The sequence below is a fragment of the Cherax quadricarinatus genome, chromosome 79 (assembly GCF_038502225.1).
Source record: "Cherax quadricarinatus isolate ZL_2023a chromosome 79, ASM3850222v1, whole genome shotgun sequence".
Lineage (NCBI taxonomy): Eukaryota > Metazoa > Arthropoda > Malacostraca > Decapoda > Parastacidae > Cherax > Cherax quadricarinatus.
In genome coordinates, this window is record NC_091370.1 from 20,829,328 (window position 1) to 20,851,247 (window position 21,920).

The 21,920-nt window shown below is 45.1% G+C and overlaps 1 pseudogene; it reads right to left on the reverse strand.

The window, feature by feature from the left end:
- Positions 1-3,570: 3,570 nt before the first annotated feature.
- LOC138855045 (piggyBac transposable element-derived protein 4-like) lies at positions 3,571-5,863 on the reverse strand (annotated as a pseudogene).
- Positions 5,864-21,920: the final 16,057 nt, after the last annotated feature.

Genomic DNA, 21,920 nt, shown 5'->3' on the forward strand with positions numbered 1-21,920 from the left:
TTACTAAAAACAACAGACATAGCCCCACTCCACAAAGGGGGCAGTAAAGCAACAGCAAAGAACTACAGACCAATAGCACTAACATCCCATATCATAAAAATCTTTGAAAGGGTCCTAAGAAGCAAGATCACCACGCATCTAGAAACCCATCAGTTACACAACCCAGGGCAACATGGGTTTAGAACAGGTCGCTCCTGTCTATCTCAACTATTGGACCACTACGACAAGGTCCTAAATGCACTTGAAGACAAAAAGAATGCAGATGTAATATATACAGACTTTGCAAAAGCCTTCGACAAGTGTGACCATGGCGTAATAGTGCACAAAATGCGTGCTAAAGGAATAACAGGAAAAGTCGGTCGATGGATCTATAATTTCCTCACTAACAGAACACAGAGAGTAGTCGTCAACAGAGTAAAGTCCGAGGCAGCTACGGTGAAAAGCTCTGTTCCACAAGGCACAGTACTCGCTCCCATCTTGTTCCTCATCCTTATATCCGACATAGACAAGGATGTCAGCCACAGCACCGTGTCTTCCTTTGCAGATGACACCCGAATCTGCATGACAGTGTCTTCCATTGCAGACACTGCAAAGCTCCAGGCAGACATCAACCAAATCTTTCAGTGGGCTGCAGAAAACAATATGAAGTTCAACGATGAGAAATTTCAATTACTCAGATATGGTAAACATGAGGAAATTAAATCTTCATCAGAGTACAAAACAAATTCTGGCCACAAAATAGAGCGAAACACCAACGTCAAAGACCTGGGAGTGATCATGTCGGAGGATCTCACCTTCAAGGACCATAACATTGTATCAATCGCATCTGCTAGAAAAATGACAGGATGGATAATGAGAACCTTCAAAACTAGGGAGGCCAAGCCCATGATGACACTCTTCAGGTCACTTGTTCTATCTAGGCTGGAATATTGCTGCACACTAACAGCACCTTTCAAGGCAGGTGAAATTGCCGACCTAGAAAATGTACAGAGAACTTTCACGGCACGCATAACGGAGATAAAACACCTCAATTATTGGGAGCGCTTGAGGTTCCTAAACCTGTATTCCCTGGAACGCAGGAGGGAGAGATACATGATTATATACACCTGGAAAATCCTAGAGGGACTAGTACCGAACTTGCACACGAAAATCACCCACTACGAAAGCAAAAGACTTGGCAGACGATGCACCATCCCCCCAATGAAAAGCAGGGGTGTCACTAGCACGTTAAGAGACCATACAATAAGTGTCAGGGGCCCGAGACTGTTCAACTGCCTCCCAGCACACATAAGGGGGATTACCAACAGACCCCTGGCAGTCTTCAAGCTGGCACTGGACAAGCACCTAAAGTCAGTTCCGGATCAGCCGGGCTATGGCTCGTATGTTGGTTTGCGTGCAGCCAGCAGCAACAGCCTGGTTGATCAGGCTCTGATCCACCAGGAGGCCTGGTCTCAGACCGGGCCGCGGGGGCGTTGACCCCCGGAACTCTCTCCAGGTAAACTCCAGGTAAACGCCCAGTATTGGGCCCCTACTTAAACAAGATGGGTCCTACACAGATGACAGCAAGGAAATGAGTGAGCTACTCAAGTCCCAATATGACTCAGTTTTTAGCAAGCCGCTAACCAGACTGAGAGTCGAAGATCAAAATGATTTTTTTTATGAGCCACAAAATTTGATTAACACAAGCCTATCCGATGTTATCCTGACGCCAAATGACTTCGAACAGGCGATAAATGACATGCCCATGCACTCTGCCTTAGGGCCAGACTCATGGAGCTCTGTGTTCATCAAGAACTGCAAGAAGCCCCTATCACGAGCCTTTTCCATCCTATGGAGAGGGAGCATGGACACGGGGGTCGTCCCACAGTTACTAAAAACAACAGACATAGCCCCACTCCACAAAGGGGGCAGTAAAGCAACAGCAAAGAACTACAGACCAATAGCACTAACATCCCATATCATAAAAATCTTTGAAAGGGTCCTAAGAAGCAAGATCACCACCCATCTAGAAACCCATCAGTTACACAACCCAGGGCAACATGGGTTTAGAACAGGTCGCTCCTGTCTGTCTCAACTATTGGATTACTACGACAAGGTCCTAAATGCACTAGAAGACAAAAAGAATGCAGATGTAATATATACAGTCTTTGCAAAAGCCTTCGACAAGTGTGACCATGGCGTAATAGCGCACAAAATGCGTGCTAAAGGAATAACAGGAAAAGTCGGTCGATGGATCTATAATTTCCTCACTAACAGAACACAGAGAGTAGTCGTCAACAGTGTAAAGTCCGAGGCAGCTACGGTGAAAAGCTCTGTTCCACAAGGCACAGTACTCGCTCCCATCTTGTTCCTCATCCTCATATCCGACATAGACAAGGATGTCAGCCTCAGCACCGTGTCTTCCTTTGCAGATGACACCCGAATCTGCATGACAGTGTCTTCCATTGCAGACACTACAAAGCTCCAGGCGGACATCAACCAAATCTTTCAGTGGGCTGCAGAAAACAATATGAAGTTCAACGATGAGAAATTTCAATTACTCAGATATGGTAAACATGAGGAAATTAAATCTTCATCAGAGTACAAAACAAATTCTGGCCACAAAATAGAGCGAAACACCAACGTCAAAGACCTGGGAGTGATCATGTCGGAGGATCTCACCTTCAAGGACCATAACATTGTATCAATCGCATCTGCTAGAGAAATGACAGGATGGATAATGAGAACCTTCAAAACTAGGGAGGCCAAGCCCATGATGACACTCTTCAGGTCACTTGTTCTATCTAGGCTGGAATATTGCTGCACACTAACAGCACCTTTCAAGGCAGGTGAAATTGCCGACCTAGAAAATGTACAGAGAACTTTCACAGCGCGCATAACGGAGATAAAACACCTCAATTATTGGGAGCGCTTGAGGTTCCTAAACCTGTATTCCCTGGAACGCAGGAGGGAGAGATACATGATTATATACACCTGGAAAATCCTAGAGGGACTAGTACCGAACTTGCACACGAAAATCATTCACTACGAAAGCAAAAGACTTGGCAGACGATGCACCATCCCCCCAATGAAAAGCAGGGGTGTCACTAGCACGTTAAGAGACCATACAATAAGTGTCAGGGACCCGAGACTGTTCAACTGCCTCCCAGCACACATAAGGGGGATTACCAACAGACCCCTGGCAGTCTTCAAGCTGGCACTGGACAAGCACCTAAAGTCAGTTTCTGATCAGCTGGGCTGTGGCTCGTACGTTGGTTTGTGTGCAGCCAGCAGCAACAGCCTGGTTGATCAGGCTCTGATCCACCAGGAGGCCTGGTCACAGACCGGGCCGCGGGGGCGTTGACCCCCGGAACTCTCTCCAGGTAAACTCCAGGTAATAAACACACATGTACACACTGACAGGTGATTTTGCACACCTGGCTGAATCACACATTATTATCTAAAACTATATACAAGTATTTACATGTCCCACTTATGTTTCTAGAACTCCACAATTGTATGATACTCCATGAAGCATGGATACATACAGAGTGCCACCCCACACTGGTGACACATGAATCGTGTGTCCTTCCGCTGTTGTGGTCGTTTTCTGGTGGTAGCACACACAATGCATTTTTTCTGGGCATTCTTCTTTTGGGTAGGTGGTATTGGTATCAGATAGTGACAGTTAGGAGTGATTCGGTCTGGCACTTCCCCCACTGGCTGTGGTTGGGGGACAGGTTGTGGTGTGACAGGTCGCTGTTGAGGGGAAGGTACAGGTGTGGTACCACACTTTCTTGCAATCTGTTTGACGAGATTCAGAGAGAAATCTGCAAAACGTTGTCGTTTTCCAGTCTTTACTTCCTACATATTGAATGCATTGAGCACTGCAATGTCTACAAGGTGAAAAAACAGTTTTATGTACCACTTGCGACTCCTACGCACACAGTCAACAAACCCTATCATCATGTCACACTTGTCAACTAGTCGCATGTTGTTCGTATAGTCCACGACAGCAAGTGGCTTCACAATAGGTTCGTTGTTGAACTTGCTCAGTCTGTCTGTTTGTACCATCTCGTTTCTGTGGATGGTTGATAGCAATGTCACGTCTCATTTGTAATGCCACGTCAGTGCCGTGATGTCATTAGCATGAAACACTTGCACTTCACCTTCAACACTGCCTCCAGTGAACCTTGGCATTTGTTTCCTATTCCTTCTAACTGTTCCACATATATCAGTATTGTTCACACGTAGGAAATCAGCAAGCATAGGGCTTGTATACCAGTTGTCTGTGTACAATGTATAGCCCTTGCCAAGGTATGATTCCATCATCCTGCGAACAACATCACCAGAAATGCCCAACATCCTTCTGTCATCATCGAGTGTGTTTTTCCCTGTGTATACAATTACATCCAACACAAGACCACTCTCACAGTCACATATAACAAAAAGTTTTATACCAAAGCGATTACGTTTGCTCGGTATATATTGCTTGAATGAGAGACGTCCCTTGAACAGAATCAAGGACTCATCAAAAACAATGTTCTTGAAGGGATAAAAGTATACACTGAATTTCTGCTTCAAATACATAAACACTTCCCGGATTTTGTATAGAAGGTCATTTCTATCTGGCGTATTTCTGTCTGCAAAGTGCAACATTCGTAGCAACAGAGTGAATCTGTTGCAGGGAAGGAGGTCACGGAAAACTGGAGTACTGATAAAGTGGTCTGTAGACCAGTAATTACGTATATTGTTCTTATAGATATGTGGCATAAGCTTGACAGTGGCAAGGAATAAATACATTTCAGCCACTGTTGTGTCTTTCCACCTGTGCAGCCGTGATGATTCTCCAACCTCTGTTGTGTTGTTCATGACATATTGGTAATAAATGTTTGTCTGACTCACTATCAAGTTCATTATAGGCTCGTCAAAGTACAACTGGAAATAGTCTAACTCTGTAGACTCATTCGTTATGGGACATTCTGGCTGGATACCACTTCCACTAGTATCAAAATCACAAGGCTGTGGCACGAATATACTTTGTGTCCAGTTCCACTCACGATCACATGGTGCAGGGTGGACCTGTGGCATGGGGCGAGGTGGGGCAGGAGGAGGAGGGAGAGGAGTGGAGGCAGCACATGGTTGAGAGGGTGCCGTGCGGTCCTTTGTCTGTCCACCCACTGCGCCATGTGGTCCAGGCACCATGCCACCCACCACTACTTCCTCCATCCCCGCATACTCCCCTTCCTGATCACTTTCACTATCAGTGGCCGGGGTTTTGGATCGTGACCTGCCACGACCCTTGGGGATTGCATATGGCACACTGCCTGAACGTAGATAACGACGCCTAAAAGTACGCTTCACTGGTGAATAATGAACGTTACTATCACTAGACGAATCCTCAATTGGCATAAAATCAATCTCATCATCACTATCACTACTAAAACGCCGGGAAAATTATAGTTTCCTCTTGCGAAGTTGCCTATAGGTAACACTTGCCACTCCAGAGGTGCTTGGCCCAGGGTCTTCTGTGGCCACACTGGCCACCCCAGAAGTGCTTGGCCTAGGGTCTGATGTGGCCACACTGGCTACCCCAGAGGTGCTTGGCCCTAGGACAGGTGTCGTTACCCCAGATGTGATGGGCTGGGGGTCATCTGGGTTATCGTCGATATTTTCACTAATTCCTTGAATATTACTGGCCCCATTGGTGTCAGATCCACTAAACTCATGATCTCTATTACTTTCCTCGAATAGTAGAGTGTTAATACAACGAGGCGTGAGTGAATCACGAGGATGTGCCATGATGTTGACCCAGGATGGAGCTGAATGTAACTGGTCCTACCATGTGGTACCCAGGCGTCCCAGATTTTTTGTATACTGCGCACACTGAGTGCGCACACCCATTCTCTCATGTCTAGGTGACTCAGGCCTATCGTGCTAATTTTTAATGAATGAAAAATAAAACGTATATATACGTTTCGGGCGCTACACATGTGAACATATATACGTTTGCACCGTTTAAGGGTTAAGGACAGCTTACCGGTGTAGGATCCTGTTTTATATTTATTATTTGTGTTTGATAAGGACGCCTACAGCCCCATCTGTTTACAGTCTGCTTTATTGTCCAACGAATCTGTTTGAAACCGGTCAAAGGGTTCGGACCAGTCGAGGGTTCGACCAGTCAAGGGTTCGGAACCAGTCTGATCTGATCAGTGGGTCACTTATTTAAAACATACTTGTCGGTGATTTGGGCTAACACATGAAGGATCTACTGGAAATTATCTACCCGAGTAATATGTGATTTGATTGATACAAAAGTAGTAACTTGTGTGTTGAAGAACCGGTGACTGCTGGCAGCTCCTACAATGATGAACGGTCGAGCCTCAACCCTTGTTTATCGATCACTGTATCTAGCTTTTCTAGTTTTTTTCCGTCTCCACCACAATAAATGCTATATTATCGCTATAGTTGACTGGTGGAAATTTTGGAGGAAAGACGCTTTTTCTGTAGTAATACTTGGTTCTCGTTGTGTATATTGCGACCGCTGGTAACTAAAGGTTATATGAAATTCACAGTAACGTCTGGCATTTCAAGAAAAAAGAAACTAATGAAAGTCACTCCACTCCACTAAGTACCATTATAACACTGGTTAGTTGCTACTACAACACTGTATTCTGCTATTCACTGGTATCACTAGATTATATGCGAGTGCACTAGCAGGCCAGGAAGATTATTAAAACAGCTGACCAGTGTGGTAAGTTTCTGGCGACTTCTGGCACCTGCCTCTATAGGCTTATCACTTTATTTACAAATTCACCTGTTTTCAAATGACACTTTAGCATTTCTTATCTATATACTAGGGAGCCACTGTAGTATACACTATACACTATGTATACACAATGTTATCAGGGAGATTTTCTTTCCTCTGACAAAAAAAAGTTCTATTATTATTATTTTGCACACAGCACACTAGGCCTATGTTTCCCCTCTGGCAGTAAACTCTGCTAGGTAGTGCACACTAATTCTCCATTTTTGACTCAGTATATAATGTTTTCCGCCCAAAGATTGGTTCCAGGCGCTAGAGGGATGTATCGCATAGGATTGATGGCACAAATTAAAGTTCTAGCACGTAAGAGCGACCGTGAAAACACGAGAAAACACGGAGCACAACGAGGCACGCAGGACGCATTATGTACCTCTGTGTAAGTCTCTGGGCCTAGCTGGAATATACATGGATAGAGTTCCGGGGGTCAATGCCCCCACAGCCCAGTCTGTCACCAGGCCTCATGGTGGATCAAAGCCTGATCATCCAGGCTGTTACTGCTGGCTGCACGCAATCCAACGTATGAGCCACAGCTGGTCAGGTACAGACCTTAGGTGCTTGTCCATTGCCTGCTTGAAGACAGCCAGGGGTCTATTGGTAATTCCCCTTACGTATGCTGGGAGGTAGTTGAGCAGTCTTGGACCCCTGACATTTATTGTGTTGTCTCTTAACGTGCTAGTGACACCCCTATTTTTCATTTGGGGGATGTTGCATCGTCTGCCGAGTCTTTTGCTTTTGTAGTGAGTGATTTTCATGTGCAAGTTCGGTATTAGTCCCTCTAAGATTTTCCAAGTGTATATAATCATGTATGTCTCCTGCCTGCATTCCAGGGAGTGCAGGTTCAGGAACGTCAAGTGCTTCCAGTAACTGAGGTGTTTTATCTCTGTTATGTGCACCTTGAAGGTTCTCTGTATATTTTCTAGGTCAGCAATTTCACCTGCCTTGAAAGGTGCTGTTAGTGTGCACCAATATTCCGGCCTAGATAGAACAAGTGACCTGAAGAGTGTCATCATGGGCCTGGCATCCCTAGTTTTGAAGGTTCTCATTATCCATCGTGTCATTTTTCTAGCAGATGTGATTGATGCAACATTATGGTCCTTGAAGGTGAGATCCTTCGACATGATCACTCCCAGGTCTTTAAAGTTGGTTTTTCGCTCTATTTTGTGGCCAGAATTTGTTTTGTACTCTGATGAAGTTTTAATTTCTTCATGTTTACCATATCGGAGTAACTGAAATTTCTCATTGTTGAACTTCATGTTGTTTTCTGCAGCCCACTGAAAGATTTAGTTGATGTCCGCCTGGAGCCTTGCAGTGTCTGCAATGGAAGACACTGTTATGCAGATTCGAATGTCATCTGCAAAGGGAGACACGGTGCTGTGGCTGACATCCTTGTTTATGTCAGATATGAGGATGAGAAACAAGATGGGAGCGAGTACTGTGCTTTGCGGAACAGAGCTTTTCGCCGTAGCCGCCTCAGACTTTACTCTGTTGACTACTACTCTTTGTGTTCTGTTTGTGAGGAAATTATAGATCCATCTACGAACTTTTCCTGTTATTCCTTCATCATGCATTTTGTGCACTATTACGCCATCGTCACACTTGTTGAAAGCTTTTGCAAAGTCTTTATATATTACATCTGCATTCTTTTTGTCTTCTAGTGTATCTAGAACCTTGTCGTAGTGATCCAGTAGTTGGGACAGACAGGAGCGACCTGCTCTAAACCCATGTTGCCCTGGGTTGTGTAATTGATGGGTGGCGATCTTGCTTCTTAGGACCCTTTCAAAGATTTTTATGATATGGAATGTTAGTGCTATTGGTCTGTAGTTCATTGCTATTGCTTTGCTGCCCCCTTTGTGGAGTGGGGCTATGTCTGTTGTTTTTAGTAACTGTGGGACGATCCCCGTGTCCATGCTCCCTCTCAGTAGGATGGTAAAAGCATGTGATAAGGGCTTCTTGCAGTTCTTGATGAACACGGAGTTCTATGAGTCTGGCCCTGTGGCAGAGTGCATGGGCATGTCATTTATCGCCTGTTCGAAGTCATTTGGTGTCAGAATAACATCAGATAGGCTTGTGTTTACTAATATCTGTGGCTCACTCATGAAAAATTCTTTTAAATCTTCGACTCTCAGTCTGGTTAGCGGCTTGCTAAAAACTGAGTCATATTGGGACTTGAGTAGTTCACTCATTTCCTTTCTGTCATCTGTGTAGGACCCATCTTGTTCAAGTAGCGGCCCAATACTGGATGTTGTTTTCGACTTTGATTTGGCATAGGAGAAGAAATACTTTGGGTTTTTTTCGATTTCTTTTATGGCTTTTAGTTCTTCCAGCGATTTCTGACTCCTATAAGATTCCTTTAGCTTTAGTTTGATGTTTGCTATTTCTCTGACCAGTGACTCCCTACGCATTTCAGATATATTGGCCTCTTTTGGCGGCTCTATTATTCTTTTCCGTCGCCTGTAAAGGGAGCACCTGTCTCTTTCTATTTTATGTCTACTCCTTTTTCTTAAAGGAAAATGCCTCGAGCATACATTGAGTGCCACAGAGTTAATCTGTTCTACGCATAAGTTGGGGTCTGTGTTGCTTGGTCTATCTTCCCAGCATATATTGCTTAGGACTTGGTTTACTTGGTCCCACTTTATGTTCTTGTTATTGAAGTTGAATTTGGTGAATGCTCCCTCGTGACTGATCTCATTTTGTCGGTCTGATGCTCTGCGCATACATGTCTGAACCTCGATTATGTTGTCATCGGAGTATATTGTTTTCGATATGGTGACATTTCGCATCAGATCATTATTGTTAGTGAAGATGAGGTCCAGTCTATTCTCCAGTCTAGTAGGCTCTATTATTCACTGGTTTAAGTTGAATTTTGTACAGAGATTTAAAAGCTCGTCTGTGAGTTCTCGTCTGAGCTGCCTCCTGATGTTATCACTGCAACAACATTATTTTTTATATTCCTCCATTTTAAGTGCCTCAAGTTGAAATCCCCCAGGAGCAAGATGTTCGGGGCAGGAGCTGGAAGATATTCCAGACAGTGGTCAATTTTCAACAGCTGTTCCTGGAATTGTTGGGACGTTGCATCTGGAGGCTTGTATTATTATTATTATAATCAAAAAGAAGCGCTAAGCCACAAGGGCTATACAGCGCTGCAGGGTAGGGAAGGAAGCAAGGGAATTGGATGGCAGAAGGGAGGGGGGATGATCAGCAGGTTACAGAAAACAGCGGGGCAGGGGATAGTACGGGGGTAGAGGGTAGCAAGAGATACAAGTAGAAAGGGCTGAAAGTATCAGAATTTGTGAAGTAAGTCAGTCGTTGTCAAAAAGTCAATGAGAGAGTCCGGATGAAAGGTGGGTCCATCAGCGAGAAGGGAAGGTAAAGAGAGAGCAGCGGGGCGAAGACGACGACAGAGGTAAATTCTGCGTGCTCGTTGATAAAGTGGGCAGTCCAACAGAATGTGGCTAACTGATAATGGAGCTTGGCAATTCTCACAGAGAGGAGCAAGACGCCTCTCCATGAGATATCCATGAGTAAGACGAGTATGGCCAATGCGAAGACGGGAGAGAGTAGTCTCCCAACCTCGACACTGGTGATAAGAAGACGGCCAGTAACCTATACTCGGTTTAATAGACTGAAGTTTGTTGCCGAGCATAGTAGACCAACGTTGTTGCCAACGGGTGTGAAGGTGGGAAGATATTACAGCAAAATAGTCCGTACATGGAGTACCTCTATAAGAAACTGGTAGGTCATGTACTGCTGACCGCGCAGCAGTGTCTGCCTGTTCATTGCCCTGTACGTCAACATGACCAGGGACCCAACAAAAAACAATATCTTTATGCTTAGTAAAGATGCGGCGTAGCCAAAGTTGGATACAGAGGACTAAGGGGTGAGGTGTATCAAATTTTTGTATAGCCTGTAAAGCACTAAGGGAGTCTGAGACAACCACAAATGATGACACAGGCATAGATGCAATACGGATAAGTGCTGTAAGGATGGCATATAATTCAGCAGTAAAAATACTAGCTGAAGATAGTAAATGCCCTTGTACGACGCTGTCCGGAAACACTGCTGCGAATCCTACGCCGTCAGAAGACTTAGAGCCATCTGTGTACACAGCAATGGCATGAGAATGAGAGTGAAAGTGGTCAAGAAAAAGAGAGCGGGAAGCGACCGTAGACAGTTGGGCTTTCGAGCAAGGGAGGGAGAAAGAACAGACTCGAACAGCTGGAACTTCCCAGGGGGGTAGGGAAAAGTGAGATGCTACATGTACATAGAAAGGTGGTAGTTGAAGAGAAGACAAGAGCGAATGAAGGCGAAGAGAGAAGGGACGGAGTAAGCAGGGGCGGCGAACAAATAAAGAATGTCTACTAATATCAGTGACCATTCTATAAATGGAAGGATTGCGGAGATCATGAGAGCGTACATAGTAGCGCAGGCAATGGGCATCACGGCGATCGGATAAGGATGGAACGTTCGCTTCTGCATAGAGGCTTTCGACAGGGGAAGAGCGAAAAGCACCAAGGCATAAACATAATCCTTGGTGATGAATGGGGTTAAGGCTAGAGAGAGTAGCAGGAGATGCCGCTGAATAGATCTGGTCACCATAATCAAGTTTCGATAAAATAAGGGTGGAATGTAGGTGAAGGAGGGTTCGACGATCAGCTCCCCACGAAAGATGAGCAAGGGTTTTAAGAAGGTTCAGCCGGCTGTGACAAGTTGCCTTCAGAGAGGTAATGTGAGGTTTCCAGGATAACCTACGATCAAAGAGGAGGCCCAGAAACTTGACTGTATCACGTTCAGGGATACGTGAGCCATAGAGGTACAAAGGATGATCAGAGATGACAGAGCGTCTAGTGAAAGTGATTTGGTGGGTTTTAGTGCAGGAAAATTTAAACCCATGTGTGGTGGCCCAATTGGAAACACGGTCGACTGCATGCTGGAGAGAAACTGTAAGGAGGTGACAGTCAGCGCCTGCACAGGCAATAGCGAAGTCATCAACATAGAGTGATGACCAAATATTTGATGGAAGACTAGAGGCCAAATCATTAATAGCAAGGAGAAAAAGTGTTGTGCTCAGAACACATCCCTGGGGGACACCTTCAGCTTGGATAAAGTCCGGGGAGAGCACATTATTAACCCGAACACGGAAATGCCTGTCAGTTAAAAAGTTCTTAAGGAAGGATGGTAGATTGCCTCGAAGGCCTAAGGAGTGGGCTTGGGCTAAAATATTATACCTCCAAGTTGTGTCATATGCCTTCTCAAGGTCAAAAAATATGGCAATAACTGAGTGGTTATTCGCAAAGGCATTACGAACATACGTATCCAAGCGCAGTAAGGGGTCTATGGTAGAACGTCCCTTACGAAAGCCATATTGACGAGTGGAGAGACTGTTGTGTGTCTCTAAATACCACACTAAACGTCTATTTACTAGACGTTCCATTACTTTGCAAACTGCACTGGTAAGAGCAATGGGACGATAGTGGGAGGTTTCATGTCCCGTAGTGCCTGGTTTGCGGAAAGGGAGAACAATGGCGGATTTCCACAGCTGTGGAAGAACTCCTTGTGACCAAATAAGATTGTAAAGGCGTAATAGGACTGCAAGGGCTGACTGATGTAAATGTTGTAGCATACGAATATGAATGTCGTCGGGCCCAGCTGCCGATGATCGACAAGCTGAGAGTGTTGCCTCCAGTTCTTGAAGTGTAAAAGGCACATTATACTGTTCTTCTCTGAGAGAAGAAAAGTCCAAGGGTGCTAACTCTCTGGCAGACTTTGAGGAAAGAAATGAGGGGCATAGATGGAGTCCCTGAGAAATACGGACCAGATGATTGCCAATTTCATTGGCAACATCTAGTGGGTTTGCTATATCAACACCGGCAACCCGCAGAACAGGAGCCGGGTCAGGAGAATATTTACCACTCAGTTTTCGTACTTTTTTCCAGACTGCACTCATAGAGGAAGCAGAGGTGATGGTGGAGACATAATCTCGCCAGCAAGTGTGTTTAGCGTCACGGATGACACGGCGAGCAATCGCACGCTTCTGTTTAAAATCAAGGAGTCGCTCTGTGGTTCTATTGTACCGGTACCTGCCCCATGCAGCGCGTTTCAAACGTACTGCACGAGCACAAGCAGGAGACCACCAAGGCACGCATTTCTGAGAATGCCTGCCCGAAGTTTGGGGTATAGAATGAGAAGCTGCGGTGAAAACGGAGGACGAGAAGAGGTGTAAAAGCTCATCGATGGAGGACGAAGAAGGAACCTCTTTAAAAACAGTCAGGTGTGAGTAAAGGTTCCAATTTGCCCGATTAAATTGCCAGCGTGGGGTGCGAAGAGGTGGCGAATATGAAGGGGAAGTAAGAATGATTGGGAAATGATCACTGTCATGTAAGTCCGGGAGAACAGACCAAGTAAAGTCTAATGCGGCGGAGGAAGAGCAAACTGAGAGATCGATGCAAGAGAGAGTATGAGTCCGAGGATCAAAATGGGTGTGAGTACCTGTATTTAAAACATGGAGGGGGTGGGTGGCAAGAAAAGCCTCTAACTGAATTCCACGGGAATCACAGTGAGACCCTCCCCAGAGGAAATGGTGGGCATTAAAATCACCAAGTAACAGAATCGGTGGCGGTAATGACGAAACAAGGAAGGCAAAATCCGGAATAGATAATGCCCGAGAAGGAGAGAGATATAAAGAACAGAGTGTATACCACCTATGTAAGTGGATACGGGCTGCTGTGTAATGCAGCGAAGTGTGAATAAATAGCTGATGGTACGGAATATCAGTGCGGAGAAGAAGGGCACTTTCATTAAAGGTCCCATCAGGAAAAGGATCTGAAGAATACAATAAATTATAGCCTGAGATGTGAGAAATAACAGCAGAGTGTAATTTTGGCTCCTGTAAGCAAACACCAACAGGGGCAAACTGGGAGAGTAACATCTGAAGCTCACCCCGATTACCCCTGAGGCCGCGTATATTCCACTGTAAAAAGGCCATGATTGGCAATGATAAAGATACTTGAAATCCGCAGGTAAGGGTTCCTACGGACTAGAAGGGTTAGAAAAGTCCACATGCGGAGGCAGTGGAAAATGTTCAAGCAGCGAAGGAACGGTGCGCTGTGAAGAAAGGAGTTGCGCAGATGGAGCAGAGGAGAGAGAAAGAGCGGAAGGTGGATCAGTGTCCATTGATGGTTTGGTCTCTGCAATATATTCAGAGATTGCTTCAAGTGTTTCGGAATTCAGAGATGTCGTATGGGAGACAATATTGGGAATGGCAGGGGGAGGATGAGTAAAGATTGGAACTGTATTGGACTGTACCAAGGTAGGGGGGGGCGAAAGGGTGGAGGGAACTGGAGAAGCGTGGCAGGGGACAGAAGAGACAGGAACCTGGGAGGTGGCAGAAGAGGAAGAAACTTGGGAGGGAACAGGGGAGGAAGGTACATTACGAGGAGGAGGGTGAACCTCTGCACTTGTAACTGAGCCAGTGAGAGGGGAAGAACTAGGGACAGAGACAGGGAGGGTAAAATGAGGAGGTGGAAGATGGGTAGGAGGTGTTACCGGACCTTTTTTTGACTTTTGAGAAGTAGAGGGACGATTGGGAAGAGGTGTCGTACGAGGTCTCGTCGATACTGAGGCTTGTAAGAGAGAACTCGAAGAAGCGAGATTAGACTGAGGCGTTGAAGTAGGGACGTCTGAGCCGAGGACAGCAAAAGGATTAGATACAGGATTGACTATGGGAGAGGTAACCACAGAGGTGGGTGTAGAAGATGGGATACCAGAAGTGGGGGGACGTTTTGAAACACGGGAATAAGAAACACGTGGGAGTCTCCCTTGGAGGCGGAGATGAGAAACTGCCATGGCATAAGGGAGACCTTCTGTCTCTTTGAGGTAACGGATTTCCCGCTCGTTTAAATAGACCTGACAACGGCGAGAGTACGAAGGGTGAGCCTCATGACAGTTAAGGCAAGATGGAGATCGATTGCAAGACGTATTAGAATGGTCATCGGCACCACAGATTGGGCATTCGGCGATAGATCTGCAATATTTCGCTGGATGGCCAAATCGCCACCAATTTCTACACTGTTGTGGTGTAGGGATCACCTTTCGAACTTGTAACCGATGTCCTGCTATATAAACGGAGGATGGGAGTTCTCGGCTGTCAAAAGTTAAACGAGCCACATTGCTAGGGTATCGTCTCCGCCCACGGGCAGGAAGAACGTAAGTGTCTACCTTGAGGATTGGGAGATCTTGGAGTTCCAGCTGTTCTAGAATGTCGGTGCCACATGTCTGGAAATTTTGTTGAACTATGGTATGGGGCAGAATAACGGTACCACTACAAGAATTGAGGGAATGATGTTTTTCAAGGGTGACAGGAACAGTATCTATATGGGAAAGACGAGAGAGCTCACGAGCCTGGGTAGCATTCTGTACGGTAATGATGCGCGTACCGCTCTTAAGAGCATGAAAAGAAATATCTTTACCAACATGGCGTAGGAGTGCCTTGCCAATACTATGGTCAGAAAGATAGGCAGTAGAGGAAGTTGGTCGCAAAGTGAAGAATTTAGTCCACTGTTCAGTCTGAAACTGAGCGTGGAAAGGTAGTGAAGGACGTGTCGATCGTTTCTGAGAAGAACGAGAAGGTGAAGGTGGAGAAGTATCATCAGCAGGTAATTGTCGTTGACGTTTAGGCGTGGGACCAGAGTTGGTCCGACGTGGAACGGGTCGGCGATTTGAAAATTGCCGCACCGTAGAGGGAGAGGCCGGAAGCATAGTCAGAGGAGAGCGAAGGTCTGATAAATCGAAGGAGTCAGTCGAGGCCTCAGTACCTGAAGCGGGTGAGGAAACAGCACCGGCAATAGGTACAGAGGCATGAGGAATGTCTGAAGAGTGGTCCAAAGACGAGGCGGGGTCAGAACGGGGTGCGGTATCAAGAAGGGGCCCGGGGGTACCAGGTTCATGGACTAGGGCTGCCATGGTTAGGTTACTTCTTTCTTTTTGTTTTTAAGAAAAAAAAGAAAGAAGAAAAGAAAATAAAAATAAAAAAAAGAAAAAAAAAGGGGGGGACCGGGGAGGGATAGTTCCTAGGAGGAATGAAAGGGCCAGAAATCTCCCTCCGCGCCCAAGAGGACTCGACACCGCTAGTAGCACAGATGCAGCATGGAACCCGTGCCATACCCTACCCTTCATGCCAGTAAACCAGCAATCTGGGATAGCAACCTCACATCTGCCGAGCTACCTCGGTGGACAAAAGAGAGGGCGGCCGGATATCCGCCACAAAGCATACCTCCTTCAGCCACCACCCCCGGAATCCGAAAGGTGGCTTCCAGAGATACACCCGTCGCCCAAAAGACACCCAAAGCTACTCCGGGATACCGGAGAGGGATCGGGACATCCCTAGGCAATCCAGATTCCACGGCAAACTACGCCACCGCCAAGAAACCTCAACGGAATGGGATGGAGCCCGGTGTCCTTTCCCCTACCTAGGAACTAGCGCGCCTGTGGGAGAAATCACGAAGGCTAAAAAGAGGAAGGGCAAAAGGGAGGGGTGAGGAGGAGGAGGAGGAATGGAAAAAGGGGAGGATGGGGAGGATGGGATAGGGGAGGGGAGAATGGGGGGTAATTAGGTTCGGTCTGAGGAAGAAGACCGACAGGGCTAATTCCTCAGACCAAGAGCCTCTTCACCACGCCAAGGAGCCCCCCTTGAAGAGGTGGAGGCTTGTAGACATCCACAATGACTTGGTTTTGGTTCTCGATCTTTACTGCTAAAACTTCCATTACATCATTTGAAGCATTAAGCAGTTCTGTGCAAATAAGTGACTCAGCGATATACAGGCCAACCCCTACCCCTTTTGCCTGTTCAGTTTGTCGCATCTGTATAGGTTGTAACCTGTTATCATATTTCGTTGTCCAAGTGATCCTTTATGTGGGTCTCTGTGAAAACTGCCTCTGCAAGCAGTCCACGGATGAAAGGTATTTTGTTGTTCGTTGCTGGCTTTAGACTCTGTATATTTGCAAAGAAGAATGTCATCAGATTGGTGGTATTGGTGGTACTGGGGGGGGGAGTTTTTTTTACTCCACTATTATCTGTATCTGTTGGTTTGGAGTGGAGGCCATGGATTGTGGTTCCACTCCAGAAATGACTGGATATGGTGTACTATTTCTATTTCCTGCCATTTTTTTCCTTCTTGCCACTAGAAAACCTCTCCCTCTCGAGTGGTTTTGGCTACCCAGGTTTTCCAATGGTCTGGATGTTTTGTATCTTTTTGTCCCCTTTAGATGGTGTGCCTGGCAATTTAAGTTATAGCACTTTCTTTCCTGTACTGAAGAGGGACACATTTCAGGGTGAAAAGTCTTACAGGAAGGGAGTTTGCATTTTCCTGTTGTCATATGGGCACAGCATTTTCTAGGGTGGTCAAAGTTGCACGTCCCATCTGTTTTTCTAGATTTCCCATGCCTGCTGATACCAAGTGCATAACATGTGCACAGGCTTGGTTTCCGTTTGCCTTGGGTTTTTGTGACTGTATTCTCTGTTGGTGCATGTTTTCCTGTCTCATTCCTATCCTCACTAGTACTAACAATGGAGCTCTCACCAGTTCTTTCTGGTAATATATCCTCACTATTACTAATGGAGTACCCTTGCTTGCTATCTCCTGTGGTATTACTAGATCTGCTAACTTAACCTAACTTTGTTAATCTCTGGTTCCTAGCTGTGGCCTAGCTATGTTAACTTAACCTAGCTATTCCACATCACAGTTACGAAGGACCACCTGTGCAAATCTGTCTAGACTGCCTCCGTGTGAGTTGTCTACCCTAGCAAGCTCTGTTGACACCGAGCTCTGAGGCTGGTCCCTCAGCCTCACAAGTGGCTTATATGACACATTTCCATAAATGACTGATGTTGCAAGAAATCTCGCCTGCATGCATGAATAAAGAACTAACTTACTTGGTGTTGGAGGATATATCCCAATCATCAACCTCCTTAAGCTTTAGCTCCTCTGGACTTCCTCTTCAAGACCACGTGCAGCCGGAAACTTAATTCCTGCAATATTCATTCGGTATTAGTGACCTGCCTGCTCCTCAGAAATTCCTGATTCCAAGGGGGTGAGTATCCCCTAGTATAACTATGCAGGAAGTGACACTAGCTTCTAAGCTTAACAAAGAGCGGATGCTGGTACGTACTGGTCTTTGGGTGTCCAACTGCACAAAGACCCACAGTTCAACTCACAATTTCCCCCAGAAACTGGCCAGAATACTGAGAAAGAAAGAGAGGTCTTGTCTTACTGTATGGGCCTGATGGAGGAGGGCATCTACGGTACTTCGAGGTGCCTCCACCAGATTTCCCCAGGTTTAATATGAGCAGACACATGGGGGCGCCGCCGTGCTGTTCACAGCACTTGATATTCTGATTGTGTCTGATCTTAGAAGGAAGCTCTGGCATCTTTGAGACCCACACCTCGTCGTTCAAGCTTGGGCTGCCAGTTCTCCCTAGCTAATATAACCTAGTGTTTGCCTTTATTAACAGCCTATTCCTATCTGTTACATTATTATTATCTAAATTATTATTATCTAGAGTTTCCTTAATAATCCTAATATTAGTTTACTAACAGTATAAACTGCCTAACTCCTCCTTGAAGGGTAAATCTATCAATTAAAATGTACCTTCCAACCACCTTCACCATCCCGGGTGTATGTATGTATGTGTTTTGGTAGATGTGAGGGTCCGCAAAACTCAGACAGTCCGTCCAGGAAATATTAGGACCTTCATATGACATATTTGCCTTGTGGAACTTTAGGACCTAATAAGTTTCCACAGTACTCCTGCATTCCCCACTGAATTATATTTTGCTTGGCATTCCTCACAAATGGTGCTCTGGCTATAAGATCTACACATAGCAGAACATCTTCATCCATATATTTTTCTGCCACAATAAACAAATGATGAAACTTTATATGGAGAAAAAGAGAGAGGTTAAGAGAGTTGTGAAGCAATGTAAAAAGAGAGCAAATGAGAGAGTGGGTGAGCTGTTATCAACAAATTTTGTTGAAAATAAGAAAAAGTTTTGGAGTGAGATTAACAAGTTAAGGAAGCCTAGAGAACAAATGGATTTGTCAGTTAAAAATAGGAGAGGAGAGTTATTAAATGGAGAGTTAGAGGTATTGGGAAGATGGAGGGAATATTTTGAGGAATTGTTAAATGTTGATGAAGATAGGGAAGCTGTGATTTCTTGTATAGGGCAAGGAGGAATAACATCTTGTAGGAGTGAGGAAGAGCCAGTTGTGAGTGTGGGGGAAGTTCGTGAGGCAGTAGGTAAAATGAAAGGGGGTAAGGCAGCCGGGATTGATGGGATAAAGATAGAAATGTTAAAAGCAGGTGGGGATATAGTTTTGGAGTGGTTGGTGCAATTATTTAATAAATGTATGGAAGAGGGTAAGGTACCTAGGGATTGGCAGAGAGCATGCATAGTTCCTTTGTATAAAGGCAAAGGGGATAAAAGAGAGTGCAAAAATTATAGGGGGATAAGTCTGTTGAGTGTACCTGGTAAAGTGTTTGGTAGAGTTATAATTGAAAGAATTAAGAGTAAGACGGAGAATAGGATAGCAGATGAACAAGGAGGCTTTAGGAAAGGCAGGGGGTGTGTGGACCAGGTGTTTACAGTGAAACATATAAGTGAACAGTATTTAGATAAGGCTAAAGAGGTCTTTGTGGCATTTATGGATTTGGAAAAGGCGTATGACAGGGTGGATAGGGGGGCAATGTGGCAGATGTTGCAAGTGTATGGTGTAGGAGGTAGGTTACTGAAAGCAGTGAAGAGTTTTTACGAGGATAGTGAGGCTCAAGTTAGAGTATGTAGAAAAGAGGGAAATTTTTTCCCAGTAAAAGTAGGCCTTAGACAAGGATGTGTGATGTCACCGTGGTTGTTTAATATATTTATAGATGGGGTTGTAAGAGAAGTAAATGCGAGGGTCTTGGCAAGAGGCGTGGAGTTAAAAGATAAAGAATCACACACAGGGTGGGAGTTGTCACAGCTGCTCTTTGCTGATGACACTGTGCTCTTGGGAGATTCTGAAGAGAGGCTGCAGAGATTGGTGGATGAATTTGGTAGGGTGTGCAAAAGAAGAAAATTAAAGGTGAATACAGGAAAGAGTAAGGTTATGAGGATAACAAAAAGATTAGGTGATGAAAGATTGAATATCAGATTGGAGGGAGAGAGTATGGAGGAGGTGAACGTATTCAGATATTTGGGAGTGGACGTGTCAGCGGATGGGTCTATGAAAGATGAGGTGAATCATAGAATTGATGAGGGAAAAAGAGTGAGTGGTGCACTTAGGAGTCTGTGGAGACAGAGAACTTTGTCCTTGGAGGCAAAGAGGGGAATGTATGAGAGTATAGTTTTACCAACGCTCTTATATGGGTGTGAAGCATGGGTGATGAATGTTGCAGCGAGGAGAAGGCTGGAGGCAGTGGAGATGTCATGTCTGAGGGCAATGTGTGGTGTGAATATAATGCAGAGAATTCGTAGTTTGGAAGTTAGGAGGAGGTGCGGGATTACCAAAACTGTTGTCCAGAGGGCTGAGGAAGGGTTGTTGAGGTGGTTCGGACATGTAGAGAGAATGGAGCGAAACAGAATAACTTCAAGAGTGTATCAGTCTGTAGTGGAAGGAAGGCGGGGTAGGGGTCGGCCTAGGAAGGGTTGGAGGGAGGGGGTAAAGGAGGTTTTGTGTGCGAGGGGCTTGGACTTCCAGCAGGCATGCGTGAGCATGTTTGATAGGAGTGAATGGAGACAAATGGTTTTTAATACTTGACGTGCTGTTGGAGTGTGAGCAAAGTAACATTTATGAAGGGATTCAGGGAAACCGGCAGGCCGGACTTGAGTCCTGGAGATGGGAAGTACAGTGCCTGCACTCTGAAGGAGGTGTGTTAATGTTGCAGTTTAAAAACTGTAGTGTAAAGCACCCTTCTGGCAAGACAGTGATGGAGTGAATGATGGTGAAAGTTTTTCTTTTTCGGGCCACCCTGCCTTGGTGGGAATCGGCCAGTGTGATGATAAAAAAAAAAAAAAAAAAAAAAAAAACATTTACTCTCAAAACTACTGAACCTTTCACATCAAGATTGTGACCTGAGTAAGACTGCAATGTCGTAGTACATTGTCTGATCTGTTCTTTCACATCTAATAGGGGTAACAGTTATTCTTTTTACTCTTACTGCTACACTCTCCTTTCCTGGGTTATTCTTTGCAGATAACATAACCTCCTCTTTACTGTTTTGTTATCGATTTGACTCTATATGATTGCTCTGACTAGATATGATTCCCAGACATAGAACTTACTTAGTCATTGGTTTCGATTTCACCCTGAAATGTATCGCTGGTCACTCTATGAAAGAAAATGCCACAGCGTATACTGCCAGGCACATCATCTACAAGGGAAAAGAAGATACAGACCAGCCAGACTATGAGAAACAAAAGAGGGGAGCCATAACCTCTCCAAAGAAAGAGGATTTTTAGTGCCAGGAAGGAAAAAAGAATGGCAAGAAATGACAGAAATCTTACACAAACTGAAGACACTTCTGAAGCAGAGGCACGGACATTTGCATCCACTCCAGAACAAGATATTAGAGCCAGCAAATAAAACCCCCCTAAATTCCAATAATATAACAACATTTGTCTTAGCAAACATACAGGGTCTAAAGCCATCGACAAACAAAATTCCTTACATCAAGGGACTGCTCACAGAGTTAAATGCAATGTTTGCAGCTTTTACAGAGTCCCTCATAAAAGATCATTTTGACAATGAAATGTGGATCCCAGGTTATAACATATTCAGATGCGACAGACTAAACAGACAACAAGGGGGAGGGGGAGTTGGCTTGGAACTACTAAACACTTCAAATGATGTAGTTGAAATTTTGGCAGTAATGACTGAATACCAGAAGCTTGTCATTGTGGTTGCATATATGCCTCCAGATGCAACTTTCCAGCAATTAAAAGAACAGCTTTTGAAAATTGACCACTGTCTGGAAAATCTCCCAACTCCTGACCCAAACATCTTTCTACTAGGAGATTACAACTTGAGACACCTACAATGGAGGATTATAGCAAACAATGTTTTAGCAGAGATCACCTCAGGAGGC